Source organism: Erigeron canadensis, chromosome 7 (genome assembly GCF_010389155.1).
Source record: "Erigeron canadensis isolate Cc75 chromosome 7, C_canadensis_v1, whole genome shotgun sequence".
Classification (NCBI taxonomy): domain Eukaryota; kingdom Viridiplantae; phylum Streptophyta; class Magnoliopsida; order Asterales; family Asteraceae; genus Erigeron; species Erigeron canadensis.
The window spans coordinates 17,841,683-17,855,949 of record NC_057767.1 but is presented as its reverse complement, the minus strand read 5'-3'; positions in this window follow the sequence as shown (position 1 = coordinate 17,855,949).

Here is a 14,267-nt window from a genome sequence, read left to right as displayed (position 1 = left end):
ACTTCAGAATGAATGCTTTCAGATTGTGCTGATCTTGAACTGAAGTGAAGCTTCAGAGAACTAAATCTGAATGGCTTCAGAATTCTGTAGATGTATTATTCTCTGAACTTCAGGTATTTCTGAACAAATCTTACTTGGTCGATTTTTGACCTAACAACTTCATAGGTAAACTAAAATTTGAAGGAATATTCAAAGGCAACCCGGAAAGCATCTTGGGAGAGAGACCAGAAAAGAAAAGGTATGATTGGAAGGATGCGGAGATAAAGGGAGTTAAGATGGAACAAGATCATGAAGCAAAGTGCATCGTGGTAGAAGAATTCTGAAGTGAACTAATAATTTGTGTAATGGGCTAAGGAATGGACTAAAGGCCATGATGGGCTAAACCGGCCCAATTAGTGAACCTAAAAGGACCATAAATCCGTAGGCCCATTTGGATCAATAACCCACTTGACCCACTAAGCATATAGCCCAAATAAGGTTAAGCCCGACAACTAAATTAAGCCCAAAACATTTAGAAGCCCATGACACTTAGGCCCAAATTGATAATGGCTCATAACACTTAAATGAATTTCATAAACCGAGTAATCATAAGACATATCGGGAAATATGCGAGTTGAAGATAAGTGTAATCAAAGTAAAACAAAAGATAACTTAGCGAAATGGACATAAGTAATTATGTTAGCCAAACTATAAATTGATATCACAAATGCTAATTCGTGTTAAAAGCGGTTACACATCAAATGATGAATAAGGATAATATAACTTAATATGACATTTCTATATGATAACCTAAGATAGGGCCTTAATCCCCTAAGTTTCGCGTAGGAAAGGTCTTGGCTTTGAAATGAAAATGAGGAGCGTAAGAAATATATAATCAAGGAAGTTATATATGGGAAGTACCCATTTTGGATAAGTAGATATAATGCTCAGCATATCAAGGTGAGTCATAGCCCCCTTTCAAACTCTTTTATGTGTTTTACTTTCGAGGTGAAAAGCATGATAAATAAAATTGTTTTCTTTTATGAAATGATACCTTGAAAAAAATGATTATGATATGGGATATATATTGTATGTTCAATGTGATACATGTTATATGATGAGTTCGAGTACTGTCAAACCTTGGTCCCCGGTTCACACTACTATTAACTCATTGAGGCTTGTAGTTAGAGGGTTATGCAACTAGGATTCGTCCCCTCACTCACATCAGTGGTGACAGGTTGTTTGGCCGCCTACGTGGCCGCCTTCAATGGTGTTAGTCATGGGGTGCTCTAATCTACTTTATATATTATTGGTCATCTCCATGGCACGACCCCTTTATTATTAATATTGCATGTGATTGACAGCATGTGCTTCTCCTATTATCAATTCTTCGGGACATATTATCATTATTATTATTTCAACGTGAATTGGTCTTAGTACTGGCTCAAGCACAAACTCATCTTATTATGCCTTTGGCTAAATTATATTGATATTGTTTATGGATGGATTTATGGAATGAACCTACGGTTTGGGTTTTGAACCTTATATGGAATCTTGAAAAATGTTGAACTTGACGATAATGAAATCTTGATGACCGAATGGTTTTGATGTGATATATGATTAATCGATTTACATACTTTTCTCTCATTTGACAAATGAGAACTCTATAAGTTACCATGGATTTTTCCATGTCTTGAAATGACATTACGGTATTTGGAAAACTTGATATTTGGAGATGAGGATTTTGTCGGTCATATGGTTTGGGTATTACGAAATGTAACAATAATATGTTTTCTAAGTGTTAAAATGGATATGTACCAAGATTTATATAAAAACCTATGCACTCACCAACTACATTTTCGTAGTTGACACTTTTTCTTCATGCTTTTCAGGAAATAAGCTTAAACTTTGAGGATTTATATGCTTCATGATTATTTGCATTGCATTTTCGAGTGTTAGGTCAGAATTCGACCAAGTGTAATTTGTTCAAAAATATCTGAAGTTCAGAGCAAATACTTGTACAGAAATTCTGAAGACCCTCTCAGAATTAGTTCTCTAAAGCTTTACTTCAGATCGAGATCAGCCCAATTGAAGACATTCATTTTGAAGTCAAAGACTGAAGACTGAAGAAGAGAATCCTCTAAGAAGCAGAGCTCTGAGGAGATTCTATCTGATTGAAGATCTGAAGTTGCTCAGTGTATAGTACTTACACCACTTTGCACTGATTACTAGAAAGCCTTTTTACTTTACCATGCTTTATCTAGTTAATAACATTGTTTCTGAAACACTTTTTGGTTAAGTCAAATGGTTGGGAATAAAGTGTGAAATGTCACATATTAAATGACTTTCACACTCAACCTTAAAATACACAATTTAAGGAATATTGCTTATTTCTTTAAATGTGTCCCAACCATGTACTGTACGGCAAAGTCCACGTCATCATGGACTTTGCCTATAAATACAAGGCTTCTCACAACTTGCAAAATGCTTGGAACTTTGGCATTGCAACTTGTGAGATATACTCTAAGTAATTCTTACGAGTATTTCCTAATTGATATATCATTTGTATTTCAAGGTTGTTTAGATATTTTCACAAGTGTGATTATCTTTGTTCCGCAACAATCTTTGTATTTTGTTTATATCAATGATTAAAATACATTGAAAAATGCATTGTGACTCTTTGCCTAGTACTTGATGATACATATTATTTATATAGTTTCAAGCTCTTGTTTCTCGTATTTACTTCGTGTTCATATCCATATCTGGATCATAATTCTGAACTAGTCTTTATCTAGATCAAAATTACTTGCCATTCAGGTTACTTGATATACTTGTATTATCTTGTTATATTCAACTAACATCTTGTGTAGGGACTCACATTTGGTATCAGAGCCTGAAGGTTGAAAATATAAATTTTATAACCCTTTTGATCTCACAAGATGTCTGGCACCGAAGAAAGCTGACTTTGAGTTTGACGAGGACCTCTTGGAGGAGAATCAGTCGTCTGATTCTGAGCCAACCTTCAACCTTGCAAACGCCCCTCCTCCCCCAGAAATCCTAAATCTTGATCAACCATATCGCCCACAGCCAACATCTCATAAACACCCTTACTTTCCACCAGGCTCAACACCAGCTTATATCACTTCACCAACTTTTCAACCACAACTTCAACACCTTCATCCCCAAATTCATCAAATACCCAAGTCCATCAACTACGATGAACCACAAGAAAAGGAGTTGGACTCTTCCATTGAATCTGAGAGCCCAACTGCCAGACATATTGGAAAAACTTTGGATGGACTTGGTAATATTCCCTTTGTTGCTTCTGTTTCTACACAACTGCCCCCTCCTTTGAGTGTAGAAGCACAGTTAGAGAGATCAAATACCGAAGTTCAAAACCTACTTCTCTGGGTGGAGAACTTATCTCAGTCTCTAACTGCCAACACCAGGTCCTTGACTGATTTGAAGAGTGCTCAAGTCTTTATTGGCACTGAAATGCAACAAATGAGGGAGTGGTAACTGAGAAGCTAAATGATTTGGTGTTGGCTTGCAATAACATCAACAAGGCCATTAGGGAATCCTTCCATCTGGCCAACATGGATGTTCAAACTTAAGTAGTTGCAAATTTGACATCCTCCATTAAGATTATTCAGGAAGATATCTTGGCAGGTGGAAATGAGGTGAATGAGTTATAAAAGAAGCCAAGTGTGGATGAAAAGGCCCCCTTGATTCTTCCATTAGTGGTGATGTGTTTGAGAAACTGGAGTCTGCTCTCTCTCAGAGTCTTATCTCTCAGTTTTTAGTTTCAGTGGTTGAAAAAGTTGAATAGAAGGTTAGGACTATGGTCGCTGAACTTACAAAAGATACAAATAAAAGAGTGGACAAAGTTGTTGAAGAAGTTCAAAAATCTATAACCACTTTTGACAAATCAGTAAAAGACCAATCTCAGAAACCGGATGAAATTCTAACCTTCCTTCATAAGGATAAAGTTGTTGCTCCCCCTGCTTCCTCATTCACCGAATCTGATAGAAAAGTGTTGCAAGAACTTAAAGAACAAGAAGCACTAAACCTTAACTCCTCTTTCAGATTAAGGGCTCAGTTTGCTACCATGGCAAAGGGAATTTCTGACAGCTTAGAGAAGCAAAGTTGAGAACCTCTAAAGGCAATGAAGACTGCCATTGATTTGTATGCTAAGATGCCTGCAGAGATTCCCAAAGGGGGGAAATGTGCCTATTGGTTTGATTTCAAGTACTCAAGAAATAATCGAAGCAAACTGAGGTACCTTATGGCAGTGCCTCAGTTCAGGGGGAACAGGTTCAGAAATCTGAAGTTAAAGCTTCTGAACCTGCTAAGAAGGATAAGGGCAAGGCCCAGATGATTGAAGAACCCAAGTCCAAAGGTTCAAAAGATTCTGGGCTTGTGGTTGGAGAAAATGTGGATGAGTATGGTTATCCCCTGCATGATACTAAAACTGATAGCAAGAAATTAGAGGCTTTATAGAAACAAGTCTCTAATCAATACATTATGTGGAGGGAAAATAAGGAAAGAGAAAGGGCCCAACTTTTGTCAATAGGGTCCCTTGATCATGTTGATGCTGCAGCTCTTGGACTTACGTTTGAAAGATATCAGAAGATCAAGAATGATCCAAAAGTGCAAAAAGCCTTAGAAGAAATGGGTGCCTATGAATATGGAGTGAAATATTCTTCTTCAAGAACGGAATAATAGCATGTTCTCCAACAAGAAGCGGACCCCTAATCAGCTGAAAGAGGTCGTCATTAACACGGTCAGATTGAAACTAATGTCGCTGAAGTTCAAACAATCGGCAAAGGTTAAGCATCTGATGGAATTGTGGAAATTGCCCCTTCATTTAATTAATGGCGCATTTTAAATGATGTATTCTTATATTGTTTGGAAGCTTGGATGTGCAACCGGTTATGTTTTCTTATTTTTGTTACATGTACTCTAGCTTTTTGTAGGCCATTAGTGCTAGTTTTGTTTCTGGTTTTTATTTCACACACTTACGGCATGTCGTATGTGTGAACTAATGTGACATTCAGTCACATTACTTGTACTTATATGTTTTGGGTGGTGTTGTAAAATTCATCATTTGCCCAAAAAGTGAAATATTCTTCTTTGGAACAAAAAATGGACCATCTCACTTTCAAAATGTCCATTGTAGACTTGGTGAAGAACAGAGAAAAAGAGATGGGAATTAAAAAGAAAGATTTTCTGGCTAGTGTTCTAAAGATTGAGAAAGAACTGGCAAGGCCACCCACCAAGCCAAAAGTAACTGGCACAAGATCATCAAGGAAAACTGCTCGAGATGCTGACCTTTCTACTATCAAGCCAATGACTGAAGATGTTGCTCAGATCAAGTACAAGCATGAAAAAGATCAATATGAGCATTACATGAAGCATAGGTCTAATCCTGCCAAGATTCTGGACATTAATATTGTCAAGGAAGATGGACCAAGACTGTTTGATCTGGTTGTGAAAAGAGAAGGAAGAGCAGGAGAAGAGTATACTCAAGTGTCAGTTCATGAGTTTGGCATTTCTAAGCATAAGGAGATGATCCAAATTTTGAAGTCAAAGCCTAAGTCTCATCTAATTGGTGCATGGTTGTCTAGAATTCAACAAAAGATGAGGGTTAAGGTTGATATTGAAGAAAGATTGTTTGGTAAGAAGGATCAGTCTCCACTGAAGAGGAAAAGCTACTGATGCACCTTCTGGTTTGAGGCCTGCAAAGAAGTAGTTTACTTTTCAGAATATCATGTACTTGTAAATATTTAGAATTTTATGTACTTGTAACAAATTCTCAATTTATCAACTGTATATATGTTACAAGTTGCAACCAATAAGTAGATGATAGGTTTAAGTTAGAAAAACACAAGTAAAATTCTAAGACATCAATGATCTATAAGATGTTCTTAGAAAAAAAAATTTACAACTTAAACAAAACTTGGATTTTAGACTTACAAACATGTATATATAGAAGTCTAAAAATGCATGTTATATTTCAAAACAAATAGGGGGAATTTGTTAGGTCAGAAATCGACCAAGTGTAATTTGTTCAGAAATATCTGAAGATCAGAGAAAATACTTGTACAGAAATTCTGAGGACCCTCTTAGAATTAGTTCTCTGAAGCTTCACTTAGATCGAGATCAGCCCAACTGAAGATATTCATTCTGAAGTCGAAGACTGAAGACTGAAGAAGAGAATCCTCTGAGAAGCAGAGCTCTGAGGAGATTCTATCTGATTGAAGATCTGACGCTGCTCAGTGTATAGTACTTACACCACTTTGCACTGATTACTAGAAAGCCTTTTTACTTTACCATGCTTTATCCAGTTAATAACATTTTTCTGAAACACTTTTTGGTTAAGTCAAATGGTTGGGAATAAAGTGTGAAATGTCACATTAAATGACTTTCACACTTAACCTTAAAATACATGATTTAAGGAATATTGCTTATTTCTTTAAATATGTCCCAACCATGTACTGTACGGCAAAGTCCACGTCATCATGGACTTTGCCTATAAATACAAGGCTTCTCACAACTTGCAAAATGCTTGGAACTTTGGCATTGCAACTTGTGAGATATACTCTAAGTAATTCTTACGAGTATTTCCTAGTTGATAGATCATTTGTATTTCAAGGTTGTTTAGATATTTTCACAAGTGTGATTATCTTTGTTCCGCAACAATCTTTGTATTTTGTTTATATCAATGAGTAAAATACATTGAAAAATGCATTGTGACTCTTTGCCTAATACTTGATTATACATATTATTTATATAGTTTCAAGCACATGTTTCTCGTATTTACTTTGTGTTCATATCCATATCTGGATCATAATTCTGAACTAGTCTTTATCTAGATCAGAATTACTTGCCAGTCGGGTTACTTGATATACTTGTATTATCTTGTTATATTCGACTAACATCTTGTGTAGGGACTCACATCGAGTCAAAGATCAAACTTTGTGATGGGCAATGGAATCCGCCTTGATCATTGTAGTATAATATTTCATGTATTTGTTATTTGTTTCGTGGACCTAATATCCAAGTACGGTGGATGCATTGCACTTGGGAATTGGTTCACATGCTTGTGCATTTGTAAATTTCTTTTATCAAATAAAGCTATGGTGAATGTTTATCTATTATCCTTTGTTGTGATACTCGACTTTCTGTACATCTCATTGTTCCGCCTTAGTTGGGTGTTACAAATAAAATACAAGGTTGTTGCGGAACCAAGATAATACAAAGATGTAAAAATCTTAACCACCTATGAAATACAGTCGATCTAATACTTGGAAATTCTCTTAAACAATCGAAACAGTTGAAGTTGTGAAATGTTACTTTTTACGATTAAGAGACTATTGCACAAGTTCACCAAGAATGCAAAATGTTTGAATATGCAAAGTTGCTTGTTGGTTGTACAAAGACCTCTATTTATAGACAAAGTTGGTATTAGGATTCCAACTTTGTCGTACAAATATGGTTGAGAGCATTTAATGAAGCAATTTGAATTCCTTGGAAATGCTTGATAAAGCTTATAAAGTCACTTTTTCCAACCTGCTTTATGCACTTTTGTACTTTAATCATAAACAATTGCTATTTTCCGGATAAAGGTACATAAAGCAAAAAGGTCTTCCACATAATCAGTGTAAAGCTTTGTAAGTACTTTACACTAATGCTCTCCAGTCTTGATCCGGGTAGAATGTCAATTGGGCTTAGCTGCCATTGTCATTCTCTATCTTCCATTTGTTGTCTTCGACTTCAACTGCAATGATTGCTATATCTGGTCACATCTTAACTAGAGGAAGTCTTCAGTTGCCTTAGCTATACATAACAACTAGACTTCAATATAGTTTTGGACAATTCTTTTGGTCTCCAGATGCAACTTGAGACACTCTAGTTTTCAGCAAAATTGGACCTAACAAATTCTCCCTAATTGTCCTGAAATATTGCCAAGTCTTTTCAAGTTCTTGTATTTATGAGTATGAACTTGAATGACTTGTTTGACTAAATCTATCTAATTTTTGGGTAACAGGAATTACCCTGGTTAGATTTGTATAAATAACCAAAAAACAATGAAGTTCAAGCACATTAACTAATTCTTAATGCGACTATTACAGACTCATGCTAGACAAAGCAACAACCATTCGCAAGATGAGTGACATGCCACCCATACAATGACATCTAAACAAACTAGTAACAACCAATCCTATATACAAACAAAGGAAAAACAACTAGCCAATTACATAGCAAGACCATCCTAGGAAACTTCCAGATATCTAATATCTCTTCAATGTGTCTCTTATTCCAGAATGAAGTAACAATAGCTTTAACCTGGCCGTTGATGTGATCACCTCGATTAGTTGTTGAACAGATCGCTTCTGTCGCTTAAATAAACGAGCATTTCTCTCCTGCCAAACAAAATAAGCAGACGCAACAAGAACCAATATTGCAATAATAATCTTTGTTGTTTTCTTCTTGGCAAAAGACATAAACCTTGACAAGATGGCATTCCAGTCGTCAGAATAGTAGTCAAGATTATTGCGAGTACATATCCCATTCCATACCTGCGAGAAAAAAGAACATGTAAACAAGTATCCATGTGAGTCAGGCTGGCTACAACACAATGAACACAATAGAGGACTGTTAGATGACGGGTGAACATCCTATGGCTTCAACATATCCTGCATCTTTAGCTTCTGTTTCACAGCTAACCAGAGATGAAAAACATGTTTTGGAATTCATTGTGTAAACCAAACAACGTCATACCAAAGGACCACTGTATCACGAGGTCAAAGAGCATTCCAAACTTCTGAAACACAAAAATCTTACTCTAAACCATTTCTATCCCTCCAAACAATCTCATCACGGCGAGCATGAGACAACAAAGGGACTGTAAGATGATGAAATATGCTATTCCATTCCGTCGGCCAGGTCCATTGACCATTTGAAATGAGATTCGAAATAGTAGCTGTAAGAGTGTAACCTGCTTGTGAAATAAGACGAGGAGACAAACGATTATATAAAGGGCCCAACTCACTCCCATTATCAAACCAAGCTTAAATATTCATCCCATCTCTAATGCGAAACCATAAATGTTGTCGAGTAAGAGGCCTAGTTTGTAGCATCTTTCTCCAACTCCATGACATATTCCCCCAGATCGGTATATCCCAAACACTTTTATTCCTTATTTTGTACATATGTATCCATTGAACCCATAATGATTCCTTACGGATAAGCAGATTCCATACATGTACCGCTATCAATGCCACATTAAAATCATGAAGCCTACGAATTCCCAACCTACCCTCATCTTTCGGCAGACATACTACCTCCCATGAAACTTTAGATTACCTTTTGGTAGACTTCCTTGAGACCACAAAAAGCTACGCATAATCTATTCTATTTCTTAAATAACTCTTGTTGGTAACATAAACATCGTACTCCAATAAACATACATGGATGACAAAACTGATTTAACCAATTGGAGTCTACCTACAAAAGATAAAAAATTATTCTTCGAATCAGTCACACGACTACGTACTCTTTTCACCCGTTCGCGACAATCATTATAGACCATTCTAGTAGATACTAATGGAACACCCAAATACTTGACCGCTAAATTGCCTTCCTCAAATTGTAGCACGGATAGAATAGCTAATTTAACATCACTGAGTACATTACAAAAATAAGTCATACTTTTGGGGAGACTAGGCGCTTGCCCGGATGCATTTTTAAACTCTTCCAAAGACTCCATTATAACCATTGCTGAAGAAACATCCGCATGTAAAAATATAATGAGATCGTCTACAAAACAGAGGTTAATAATATCCTTTGAGGATGGAAAGTAAACTCCCCAGACAGATGGATTCTTCTTCATAACATTAAGGTTAAAATCTTCATCACGAGAGTGAAGAGATAAGGAGATAACGGATCACCCTGCGTCTAACCTCAACGTCCATAGGGAATTTTTCTCATGCCGAGAAAAAAAACATGCAACGAACCATTAAGACTAATGGAAAAAGATGATGTAGCAACATATGTCATTATCTAGTGAATCATTTGCGAATGGAAACCAAACTCTCTAAGGATCATCTTCAAGAATTGCCAATCCACTATATCATACGCTTTATGAATATCGACCTTAAAAGCACACCTAGGAACACCACGATCTAAATAATAGTTATGCATTAGTTCTTCTGTCAATAAAATGTTATCAGATATGTTTCTTCCAGGGATAAATGCACATTGATTAATCCCAACTAGACTAGATAAATTGTCTTTGATCTTATTAGCAATGATTTTTGTTATGCACTTGAATATCACATTACATAAAGAGATTAGCCTGAAATCCGTAATATGATTCGGATAAGCTACTTTAGGCAAAAGAGAGATAATAGTATGATTAACCTCTTTTAGAAGCATTCCACTTTTAAAAAAATCAAGTACAGCCGCCATTACATCTGGGTCGATGATATACCAAGAATGCTTAAAAAAAGCAGCAGTAAACCCGTTAGAACCCGACGCCTTATCATCCCCCATTTCAAACATAGCCTGCTTAACTTTTTCATTAGTCACATTTCGCACCATAAGATTGGCTTGATCGACTGTCAATTTATTAGAGAATAATCTATCCACTTCCAAATCGGAAACCATACCCGGAGAACCAAGAAATGCTTTGTAATGTGCTACAAAAGCTGCAGCGACACCATCCCCATCACAATAGTTCCCGGAGCCATCAACAATTGAATCTATACAATTCCTAGCTTTACGAACTTTAACAACCTTATGGAAATATGCAGAGTTTGAATCACCAACACGCAACCAATTGACTTTCGCTTTTTGCTTCAAAAATCTCTCTTCATCTAATATTGCATCATTAAAATCACTCAAACATGCAGCTTGTTCCTCCCGGAGTTCGATATTGAACGGATCACCATCAATTGCCTTTTAAACATTATCAAAATCATGCCTTAGCTTTGACACTTTGGCATGTAAATTTCTTTTATCATAGAGAAGTTTACGAAGTGGAAGTTTGAGTGTCTTTAACTTCTTCACAAGTTGGAACATATGAAAGCCCTCTATATTAATTTTCCGAGTCAGCTACCACCTGATTAAACTTTTCATGTGGAACAAAAAGGTTAGAGAATTTAAACTGTTTCGGGAGAAATTTTGAGACCTTAGGAAAACAAAGAACAGCTCGTCGATAAGGTTTAAACATTGCATTTTCCCTGACAAAATCGGAAAGAAAAGCCTCATTCGCCATGATTTTATCCAATTTTTTCAAAACTCCATGCTTTCCTTTTGGTTTTTGGTTCCATGTAAATTACAGGCCAGGTCTATTCACATCAACAACTTCAAGAACATCAACACAGTCCTTAAAATCGGTCATAAACACATCGATCTTTGATGAACCCACAACCTTATCCTCAAGAAAAAGAGCATCATTAAAATCTCCAACAAGAACTCAAGGTTTATCATTAACAAAGGCTTTATGGGTAATTAAATCACGCCACAGCTTACGCCTATGAACATAATAATTATGCGCATAAAAAAAGGACGCAAACATCACCTTTCTGTCACTTCTAAAATTAATTTGAGTATGGATAACTTGGTCTGATTGACATACAACCATCAAATCCACGACATTATGATCCTACCCTAGTATAATGCGAGAATTCTTTTCACACATAATAGCATTCGAAGTCCAAAGCCAATCTTGAAGAACCCTATTGCAAAGATTATCTAATTGCGAAACAGAAACATGTGATTCGAGAATAGCACAAATAGATAACTTACTCTTATTGATTACCTGCCGAACCTCATTTTGTTTAGGGGAGAAGTTCAAACCCCTAATATTCCAAGATGTGAAACTATACATGAGGAATTTCCTCACCGAGAGTGCTTGGCCTCTCATTTTTTATCATATACTCATCCATTTCATCCTACACCTCTTCAATGTCATCATCGTCTTCATCATGATTATTCTACAAAGGAGGTTTCACAATACTAGCAGTATTATAATCATTTACCACACGCACCTCATCCTCAGCTCCGGCTAGAATGTCATACGAATTTTTTGTTGAAATGCCACTAGAAATCACATTACTGGATAATGCTCCATTTAGATTTGCCTTCCTCTCATTTTGAGCAGCCATTGGTTGTTTTACTTGATATACAAAGTTAGGTTTTGGCTTTGATAACTTGACATCTTCAATGTGTTTTCCTTTGTTAACCTTGTTTTTCTTATTAACAACCTCAGTAAAATCCCCATCTTTAACATCCTACACTTTTTGTACCTGTTTGACTTGTTTTGGACAATGAACATCAGTATGATTTAAGACTTTGCAGTGAGAACAACGAAGAGGCTGCCATTCGTATTCAACCTGAATTATTTCCTTCGAGAAAGCATCCCCATCTAGGCTCGGAATACCCACACTTAATTCCCTTTTAATCTCGTTCCTTGCATCCAACTTGATGATATACCCTATACGGAGCTCTAGCTCCGTACCAGAAGCAGAAACAAAGATGTGAGTGAAGTTGTTCGTGTTTATCGACGATTCCCTTATGGTCAGAGGTCTGAGAGGTCGCTTTACGCCGGGTCTTTTTATGTCTAAGTCAGTTTGTTCGACTTAGGGTTTAAAGGTTTGTTTTAGGGTTTATTCGGAGGCTGAACAAACTATGAGTATGGGTTTATGTGTATGATGCGTATGATGTGTATGATTATGTGCCGTGAGGTTTCCTCCTCTATTTATATAGAGAAGAGTTAACTTGGAGAGGATGGTAAGAGAATTAGGGTAAATCTCTTTCTCCTCTATGAATATCTTGTTTCCTTTTTGAGAAGATTCGTGGTAATATTGTTACCAAGTTACGTCCGAGTATATCGGAACTTCGATATATGTTTAATGGGATAATTATAGGGAAGATCTTAATCCGATCTTTCTTGTATGTCTCCTCGGAGCTGGGTAATTGTTACCTTTGGGGCTCCAGGATAATCGTTTTGATCGGAGGTAAGCTCCGTTATGGACATATATATTTATTACCTGTAAGAAAGTGTCTTCGTATTCTGCTTTGGGTATGGAGCTAGAGCTCCGTATGGGTATATCATCAGCTGCCATGGACGTTTTCTATCTTCCACTTGTTGTCTTCGACTTCAACTAGAATGTCTTCAGTTCTTGATCAAATCTCAACTTGAGGGAAGCTCTAGTGGCATCAACTGCACATTGGCCACTGAACTTCGATTATTTCTGGACAAATCATCTTGTCTCCATATGCAACTGGAGACGCTCCAGTTTTCAGCAAAGCTGGACCTAACAATGTGTCTATATATATATTTGCTAGTTATTCCGATTTAAAACTTGTTGCGATTCCTTGTTGCCATTTTCGACAAAAAAAATCATTTATTTCCACAAAGTAAAAGCAAAAAAAAGAAAAAAACTGCATATTTTGTTGCGATTTTCATTTTTTTTGTTGCGATTTTTAGTTTTTTGTTGGGATTTTCAATTTTTGTTGCGATTTTCATGGCTATTTTGTAATAGTCAGAAGAAACTTGGCTATTTAGATATAATCATAACGAAATATGGCTACTCATGTAATTATCTTTAATATATAACTTTGTGATTTTCCATACCATATGCAACATAAAGTCTATATATATATATATATATATATTGAATAGTCACTCGGTTTTTGAGATCAGGGGACACTTCACCGTATAAGGGTGAAGCTCTACACGCACTCTACAATACGAGATGTAGATCATAAGCCGTTACAGGTAATTCAATGGAAAAACCCTCTAAGATATGTCACTTTAGAGAGACGAACCCATGACCTGAAGTCAAACCAGAGATGACTTCAAAACCAGGGATGACTTCAGTCAGTTGATCTATATAAATACAATATAATTATTAAATAAATTAAAAAATGTATGGATTTTGGTTTGGTTTGTTTTGAGGGTTGCTTTCGTATACGAAACCGAAACTCGAACAAATCCAATTAGTTTTAAAAATCCAAAACCAAATCAATTGGTTTGGTTTCGTTTATGGTTTTCTCAATTCTGTTTTATTGAGTTTTTTTGGTTTTTGGTTTTGGGCAATGTTTTGAAAACCGGACCGGCAACTAAACCAGTTTCATAATATTTTATCGATCGGACCGGTCAGACCGGAGTTGGAATGGGTTTTTGACGAAATATACATTTACCTAAATATAACCAAAAACAACATAACTTAAACATAACATAATTTCAATAATATGATTTCAACATGTATACTATA